This window comes from Quercus robur, chromosome 8 (genome assembly GCF_932294415.1).
Source record: "Quercus robur chromosome 8, dhQueRobu3.1, whole genome shotgun sequence".
Classification (NCBI taxonomy): Eukaryota; Viridiplantae; Streptophyta; class Magnoliopsida; order Fagales; family Fagaceae; genus Quercus; species Quercus robur.
This window is the reverse complement of record NC_065541.1, coordinates 21,390,781-21,399,764: the sequence shown is the minus strand read 5'-3', so window position 1 is coordinate 21,399,764 and position 8,984 is coordinate 21,390,781.

The window sequence follows — 8,984 nt, the reverse complement described above, 5'->3', positions numbered from 1 at the left end:
GCAAACTTTTTTTAAATCTATGCCTCTTATGTCATGTGACTACTATTTAAGCACGATGAAAAAAAAAAAAAAAAAAAAAAAAAAAAAAACAACAACAACAACAACAACAATAACATTGAGATTAGTGTCTAGCACATTTTTTAGCAACCATATCGATGCCTTAGAACATGGTTAATTAATTATTTCCTAAATGTAGCCTTATATATCTTATTAAGTTTAGTAATTTAGTTGATTCTCAAAAAAAAGTTCAGTAATTTAGTCTTCTTGTGAGGTCCATTCTGTGAAACAAATGCTACCAAAGGCCAAGCTTCAAAACATGGTTATATACATAATACATTCAAATTACAAAAAAAAAAACAAAACTGGTATTGCTTTGGGTTTTTTGTCTATTGATCTCATTCAAAGGGAAGGTGTTAACTGCAATTATAGCAATTGGAAAATCAATTGTGGAGCAATAAGAATAGTTCTTTTTTTTTCATATTTATTATTATTTATTTAAAAAGACTTGCAAGGACTTAATTAGAGTCCTCTAAAGTTTTTAGCATGACTCTAACTTGAAATTTATAAAATCCTATCAATCTATTTTGAAGAAAATTAAATTTTACTAGGTTGGGAAGACAGTTGATTAGCACTGGAGTGATTACAAGGCCAGGTAAGGCAACTAAGTAAGGGCTATGGCTAAAAGCCTGCCAAATTGAATGAATAAATTATAGTTATATCCTTTGTACTCCGATGGCTACTTTTAATAACATTATGTAATAAACAAATTTACAAGTACATATGCAAGATATAAATCTATATTTAGGATTCTGGTATTTACAGCTTAAGGCATCATTGCCGGAACTTTCCGCATCTAATTCCAAGACCAAAACCTCCTATCATCATAAATCCTACAATATATTGGTCATACGTATATAATGTAGCTTAAGTAGTAATACATTGAAAAATATTCAAAATAATAACACTATCATAAAAAAAAATTATCACACGCAAGACACGAGTCCGCAACTAGTTATACTAATTATAAAACCACTCTGTTACGGTAAATCAGTCAATAATAAGATTATAAAGAATGATAAATATTCATACTCATGTCCAACTTATAATGAATGCCAAATACATAAGAAGAACGAATTATATATATATATATATATATATTAAAAAATAAAAAATAAAAAAAAGAGCCAAATGCATCGTACCTGCTCATCACTTGCTTGTTCCTTAGTACCTGCACTGTTGGCTTTGTCGGGTAAAACTATACTTTCTACATAAGAATCAACAAAAGTTTATTGATATCAGGAAATGTCAAGATCGTTAGAGAGAATGAGAGAAAATAGAATGCAGTCAACGTAACAATACATTTAAGCATACCTACATTATTAGGATAAAAATGTTCAAGTTATGCTAAGGAAAGATAACAAAAAAAGTTCAAGAAGAGGATTATAAACAAGTCATTTTCAATTATTACAAAAAATTATTAAAAATCCAAGGAGAACATGAACAATATTTAGTATGCATGTGAAAATATGAAGTTAAAAGAGGTCACCAGGATGTTACTAAGAATGAAAAAGTCGAGTACGTATTTTTTTTTTTATAAGTAAAAAGTTGAGTAAAACTATCTACATAATGTAAATTACAAGTGTCAGGAAACATGAATTTCACACTATCTATTTATTATTATTTTTATAGGTAAGAATAATTTTATTGAATTTCTTATTGTCCATTTATCTTCAACCACTTAATTATCATACATGTTGTATATATTAACTCTGTAAACTTGTTTATGTCTATTGTTTAATGAATCAAATTCCTCTAATTTACCAAAAACAAAAAATGTGGGGTACTAGGGAAACAGCTATCACATTCGCAAATTCTCATTCTTGTCAAAAAGAATAAGAAAAAGAGAGAGAGCTCTCTTTTCACTTTCACACATTCTCTGACTCATCAACTTCACTAGCCGTTAGGGTTTTACTGACGATCTAACACGCTGGGTCCACTTGCTCAATTAACTTAATATTAGGATCATACAACATCCCAAAAAGATTAGGAAAGATTAAGGATTTTGATACTTTTTCAGGTAACTTATCTGACATTATTAGCAGCTTCCTAATCCTAAAACCTTCACAGAGAGAGAGAGAGAGAGAGAGAGAGAGAGAGAGAGAGAGAGAGAGAGAGAGAGAGAGAGAGAGAGAGAGAGAGAGAGAGAGAGAGAGAGAGAGAGACATGGCAAACGGGCAGGTCGGGTCGGGTCAATCGAATTGCGGGTCAAAACAAGTCATTTAAGTGGGTTAAAAACGGATTTAGGTCAATCGGGTTGCGAGTCGGGTCAGGTTGACCTGTATTTTTCACATGATTTTTTTTTTTTTTTTTTAATAAAGAAAACAGCATGTATTTGCCATTAAAATCATGCAACAAATCACTTAATGAAAAATGTATTACTTTGAATTCACCACTTATATCAAGAATGAACTCAGTTAAACTTATTAATACTTATTCAATAATTTTAAAATTATATTGAAAGTTCAAATAATGTAAAAACACCCTTGAACGTTTAGACCCCCAATATACAAATTAACCAATTCAAGCTTTATGACAAATAACTAGTGTGCGGAAAATGAACAAAAGCAATAAAACAGAATTGGTAAACAATCTAAGCCAAATTAAAATCACAACCCACAATAGATAATAAAAGGCAAAGATAAAAAGGAAGGAAGATGCAAGCACAAGAACAACACGCGATGTGTTATCGAAGAGGAAACCGAAGCCCTCGGCGTAAAACCTCTCCGCCACCCTCCAAGCGGTAAGTAATCCACTAGAAAATGTAGTTGGGATACATGGATAACAATAGACCCTCCAAGCCTAATCTACCCAGTGCACCTAAGCCCTCCAAGCTTCTTGCTCCAACAAGGTTGCGCTGAATCTATTTCTTTTCTAGCTTCCCGGATTCCGCTACTTGACCATAGCATCAACCAATGTAAATTGGTTCCTTCCTAACTGTTTCCCAGAACACTAAATAGCCATCTCACAATAATGGATATGGTGAGAACAGGTTTTGGTAAAAGACCTCTCAAGGGTTGAACAATGGAGAGGAAAAGAGTTGAGGAATTTGAAGAGACTCTTATGTAAAAATTGTAGATGAATCAATTTTGTTTTACTCTAGGGTTTCTCTCTCAAAATTCTCTCTGGAAGCTCTCTTTCTTTTGTGGGTATAAGGGGTATTTATACTGGGGTGAGAAAGGAATGTGAAACGTCAGGTTTTTCAAAACAAGGGTGGCTCGCAGCTTGGCCTCGCGGCTTGACTGAGTCACGAGATCCAGCTGCGCGATAACAGAACGGCCAGTTATTCTATTTTGTCCTGTAGTGCTCCAGCTAGCATGACGCTTCAACTTCTGGCATGCTTGGCACGTGTGCTGCTTCTAGCGGCTTGCAGCCGCGAGTCACCCGCGAGATCCAGCCGCAAGACTCTGTTTTCTTGCACACTCTTGAGCATTCAACATTCTATCTCACTCACTACCCTTACAACAAACCCATCTAAATACAGGGTTACTAATTGCTGAAATACAAGCAAATTTGGCACGTAATAAAGCCAACAAGATGGTTGATTAAATTCAACCTTACAATCTCCCTCTTTGGCTATTCTATGACAAAATCCTAAAAGAGACTCTAGACTTAACATGTGAGTTGGGAATAGTTGAGCAAAACTCACTCACACCTAATTTTAGAAACTGTGAGGCACTTGAATCATATGATCATGAAACTCCTGAAACACAACAATACACCATGATCATTGTATGCAGAAAACATGAAATGCATATGAAACAGACATAAAGTGATCAAGCAAAGATGAAGTTAAGAAACAAACCATGACTTGATCAAGCAAGTAATCACTACAAGGTAGTGATCATAATGCTCATTCACACTTGGAATGAACACTAGAACATACAAGCTAACAAGAACAATGCAAGTTACTTGTATGCCCAACACTCAACCAATGCATAATACACAAAGTATATGCATCTAGGAACAATCCTACAAGGGCACAAGAGTGACAGTACTTAACCAGAAAATGCATGACATTTGGATAGAAGTACTAATTTAACAAAAACATAGAGGCTGCATAAAGCATGGTACAAACCATAAAGCCCACAAAAAACCCTAAAAGCTTACAAAAGCAACATGGGTACAAACACATTATACACTAAAAAAAAAATCAACAATATATATATATATATATAAAGTAAACCAAGTTTATGAGTTATGACTTAGAAACAAAAATACACCAAAACCACAGTGTATCAAACCCATAGTAACAATAAATATCCAAAAACATAAACCTATAAATTAAAGGATAAGACTAAAACAAAAGTATGTGTACTCCCTCTATTACTATGCACACTTCCCTTTGAGCTTTCTCCCCCTTACTGAATGCTTTCCCCCTTTTTGGCACGAATAGCTAAAGGCTGTCGTCTAACTTTCGTTGAATAGCTTCTAGCTGATTCTCCATGGTCTCGAGTCGCATTTGAACATGGTTGTTGGTGGAGTAGAGAAGTGTCACCATTTCCTCAATGCGTTTCTGAATATTTTCAAGCAAACTACCCACTCTATCAGTTTGAGGATCAGATTGTGCTTACGGAATGCTAGTTTGTGGAACTTCAGGGATGACACGTGAAGTAGGTGTGGTATATACAGGTGTCTCTGACTCAGGAGCAGATGGAGTAATCGGAGAGATGTGTGCACTCTTTGGTGTTTTAGGGGAATGACTTCTGCTGGCTTGTAAAGTGAACATGGAAATTGGACGCGAACGGGTCATCATTTTTTCATTTGAGGGAGGAACAATGCCTTCAGGAAGAATGAACTTCATGATGAGACTGCAAAATGGAATACATCCTCGAGCTGCAGATCGAGCCGCGGTCTTCCTTATGGTTTGAAAGATGTGGGCACAGATATCAATGGGAGCTCCTGTAATAAGATCACAAAGGAATTGAGCTCTTCCAAGATTTATGAAGGTAGTGTTGGACAGTGGGTAGAAATTAGAGAACATGATCAACTTTAGTGTAGTCAACTCTAGTGCAAACTTTGCAGTGCTTATGGATGTGCCTGTACTGGAGATTTCATGGTCAGGGCCAAGAACTTGTAGAATATCTTAAGTCTCTGGAGTTCGATCATCGTACGGAGTTAGATCCACATTCTGAGGTCTAGTGATGCGGAGAATATCGGCTATGGAGTTCGGGGTGATGGCAAACTCCTTTCCTCTGACTCAGCAAATTAGCTCAACTCCAAGATCACTTGAATTAAAGTAGCATTCCTTAACCAGTTCATCCATTAGATCGACAAAATTCCCAAATAAGTTTGCCCAATCTCTTGGCTCAAAGATTCGAGGAATAAAAGTGGTCCCTAAGGTGTCAAACTCAACCACCCGTTCCACTATAGGAGATGCCCTGTCAAAAATGTTTGAGTAGATGTGTGAGGTAAGCGGAGTTCTGAACCTCTCCAAATTGGAGTCTTGAGATGACTGAGATGAGAGTTGAGTCCTTTTAGCAACTGGGGTTGATGGATCATCAGTAACAATGTCTTTGCCCTTAGAGGAACGACAAGACATCTGCAAGAGAATAGACACACAGCAAAGAACCAAAAACAGCACCACAAAGGACAGATATCAACTTGATTAGATTCAGATATGAATGTAAACTATAGAAATCACACACAATTTCAAACATAAGTCATGTCAATATAGAATGAGGCAGGTGCATCAAAATGGTGAAAGTGCAATAGAGCACAGAGTAAGACAAACTTATAGATAACTGTCAATAAGACAATCTACCATGAGTCTGAAATGCACAATGAAAACCATATACAACCAAAAAGGAGCAAATGGCAGAGGGACATAACAAACTGAAAAAATGAATGTATTAAAGTAATACACTCAAGACAGAAGCACACACATGTTATGACAACATAAAAACACAGTAATATAAGATAAGTAATCCAATGCCTCTGACAAACATAAGCACTCACACAAACAAACGGAGTAAAACAAAAAATACCAAACCCATTAACCAAATGAGTATGAAATCCAACAACAGCCAGAGAATAGAACAAAGAAAAACACAATGAGACCAATACTAAGAAAATGGATGAAATCAGCATCAAACACAACCCTCCAAACCTAGCAATCTAAGAGTAGAATGTTCGAACACAAAGTCCAGTAACAACTCAAACGACAAGAAAAAATACTCAAAACATAACATATGAAGTGAGGAAGAGAAGACCCATACCTTTTCTTGATGATTTTGAGAAGAAATGAATCAACAATGGAGTTCGAAGTAGGTTATACGGAGCGTTTGGGAAGGAGACAGTAGAGAGAGAAGATGAATAGTCATAAAAAGTTCGAGGGAAAATTGAAAAAGATTTTAAAAACTTCCCTCATTGTGCAAAACACGCGTTTTTCGCGATTGAGGAAGTCGCCAGATAGTCGCCAGATCCACCTGCCAAAACACTTCAAGACAAAAGTTTTGAAAAATTTTCTAAGTGTTTTTCGTGATTGGAAGTTTCACTCGTGAGTGAGTCGCGAGCTGAGCCGCGAAAATCTCTGTGTACTCCTCGCGACTGGACCTTCCACTCGCGAAAAAGTCACCAAAATTGACCCGCGAGCTCGCGACTGTGGCATGCGACTTGACTTACCCGCGACTGTGTCGCCAAAACAGGGCAATACTGTTTTTTGAAATTTTCAGTTTTTGAAGAACAAAATACTTTCCAAAAACACCTAAAACACTCAAAAAAAATTTTGTGCTTGAATCAACAAAGATTGAGCATGTGAAAACACATTTTATCAAGTACAATCACACAAATGAATATGGCATTTATTGAACATAAACTTGTGTGTTGTGTGTGGATAGCAACAATGAGATAGTCCTTAGTCTAATGTGAAGTTTCAATTATCAATTCAACCAAGGCATACACAATTAGCACTAGATCATGTGACCCATCTCAATTATAGAAGTATGCATATATGACCTCCCACAAGACTTGATAATATAACTTGGAGCTTTACATTGGACTCCACTTTCAATCATAACATTTGATCTTTTTGATCCTTTTAAGACAATCACCTCTCATTGTGAGAGTGATATTTGATAATTCACCTTGATGAGATAGCCTTTGGCTTTTTGAATAATCATTCACTTTAATTTTTGGTCGCTTTCCCTTTTTCCTAGTCAAATACTAGTATGTGTGACAGGCTTTTGCAGCTCAATATCTCTTTTCATTTGAAGATTTACATTTGGTGAGCTCTTTTTAGCAAAAAAAGATAAAGAGTGGGAAGATATATAGGCACAAGTCTATGCATGTCTCAAGATAAACATAACCATTCACTAATCATTTATGACAAGTTTGAAGATCTATTTACAACAGTCACATAGATTTCAAGATTTCTTCCACAGTGATAAGAGTGCAAAGAAACAAGCTACGCTCGTAAATGCACAAAGCCATTAGCACAAAGGTACAAGGCAAAATAAGTTTTGAGACAAAACTTCAACAATGTCGATCAAACTTTTTGATTTTCTACTTTTTATGTGGTTTTTGGATTTTTGACACATAAGAAGGAAAAGATTAATCAAAAACAACAAAAAGGAATAAATGATAGAATGCAAAAATAAATAAACACAATTCAAAAGCAAACAACCAAACTAAGTCACAAAGCATAGGAAGAATTGATGCATGGACATGTTGTAATGCTTATGCATAAGTACTCTTTTTCACCCACACGTCACTTGCGTTTGGGGTGATTTCCTTATAGGATTGGGTACGAGAGTTAGGGCTTTCAAACTATCGTGTGAAGCTCTCCAAGCAGTTGGTGAAAGCACCAATCATCTTCATCACGTCCATCATTTCGGTATCACCACTTTGATCTCTTGATGGTTCAACAGCCCAATTTTTTCTGTCATTTCTAGGTCCTCGTGACCTTGGAGCAGTTGCATTATTCATTGCTCTTAGCTTTTGACAATTTGGACGAGTATGCCCTTGAAGTCCGCAATGATGACACACATAGTTCGATCTAGGACCTCTTTGTGATCGTGGACGAGACTTGGCTCGAGATTCAGATCTGCCCAAAGATTGATTACGAGGATTCAACAACCGTTCGTTCCCCACATTCCTCTTCTCCTCTATCTTGGACTTCTCAGCAGTAGGGCCAACTTCAACTGATTCTTTGGCCTTTATAAACTTCACTTCTTTAGTGATATTGCCAGATGAGCTACTCCCTCCGGTATATCCCAATCCGGATTTGTTTGAAAAGCTTTTTTGTGATGAAATAACATCATCTAGCTTCTTAGTGGTGACCCTCTCTATTTTAGCATTTGCTTGCTCAAGAAATCTCACTTTTGTGTAAGCTTCTGACAGCTCACCGTTCAGTATTTCTATCTCACATTTGGCCTCCTTATATCGAATTAGGAGACTTTTATAGTCCTCCTCTGCCTTCTTCATTTTTTTCACAGCTGCCTTGGCCACCCTTGTGTACTCACCCAACCTCTCCAGGAGTGAGTTATAATTGTCTTGAAGATTGGCTGTGTTTCCATCTTCTTCTGCATATGATTCCTCAACAGCTCCAAATGATTCTTCATCACTATGTACTCCAAGCTCTTGTACAAGCAGATTCAACTCGTCTGAAGAATTAACATGAGCAATAGTCATAAAAGCGGAGTAATTCCCTTCTCCGTCACAGCTTTCCTCAGAATCAGAGTTGGATGAATTCGAGTCACTCAATGTCGTGGTATACACTTTGCCTTTCGATTTCAAATAATTCGGACATTCTTTCTTAAAGTGTCCATGCCCGTTGCATTCAAAACAAGTGACACCTTGTATAAATTGGGATTCTTTTCTATCTTTCTTTTTGAATTCCCTTTTCTCCCTTCCTGAACTTTGGAATTTTCCTTTATCACCAAATTTGCCATTATTCTTGAATTTTAAGAATTTTCGAAAATTTTTTA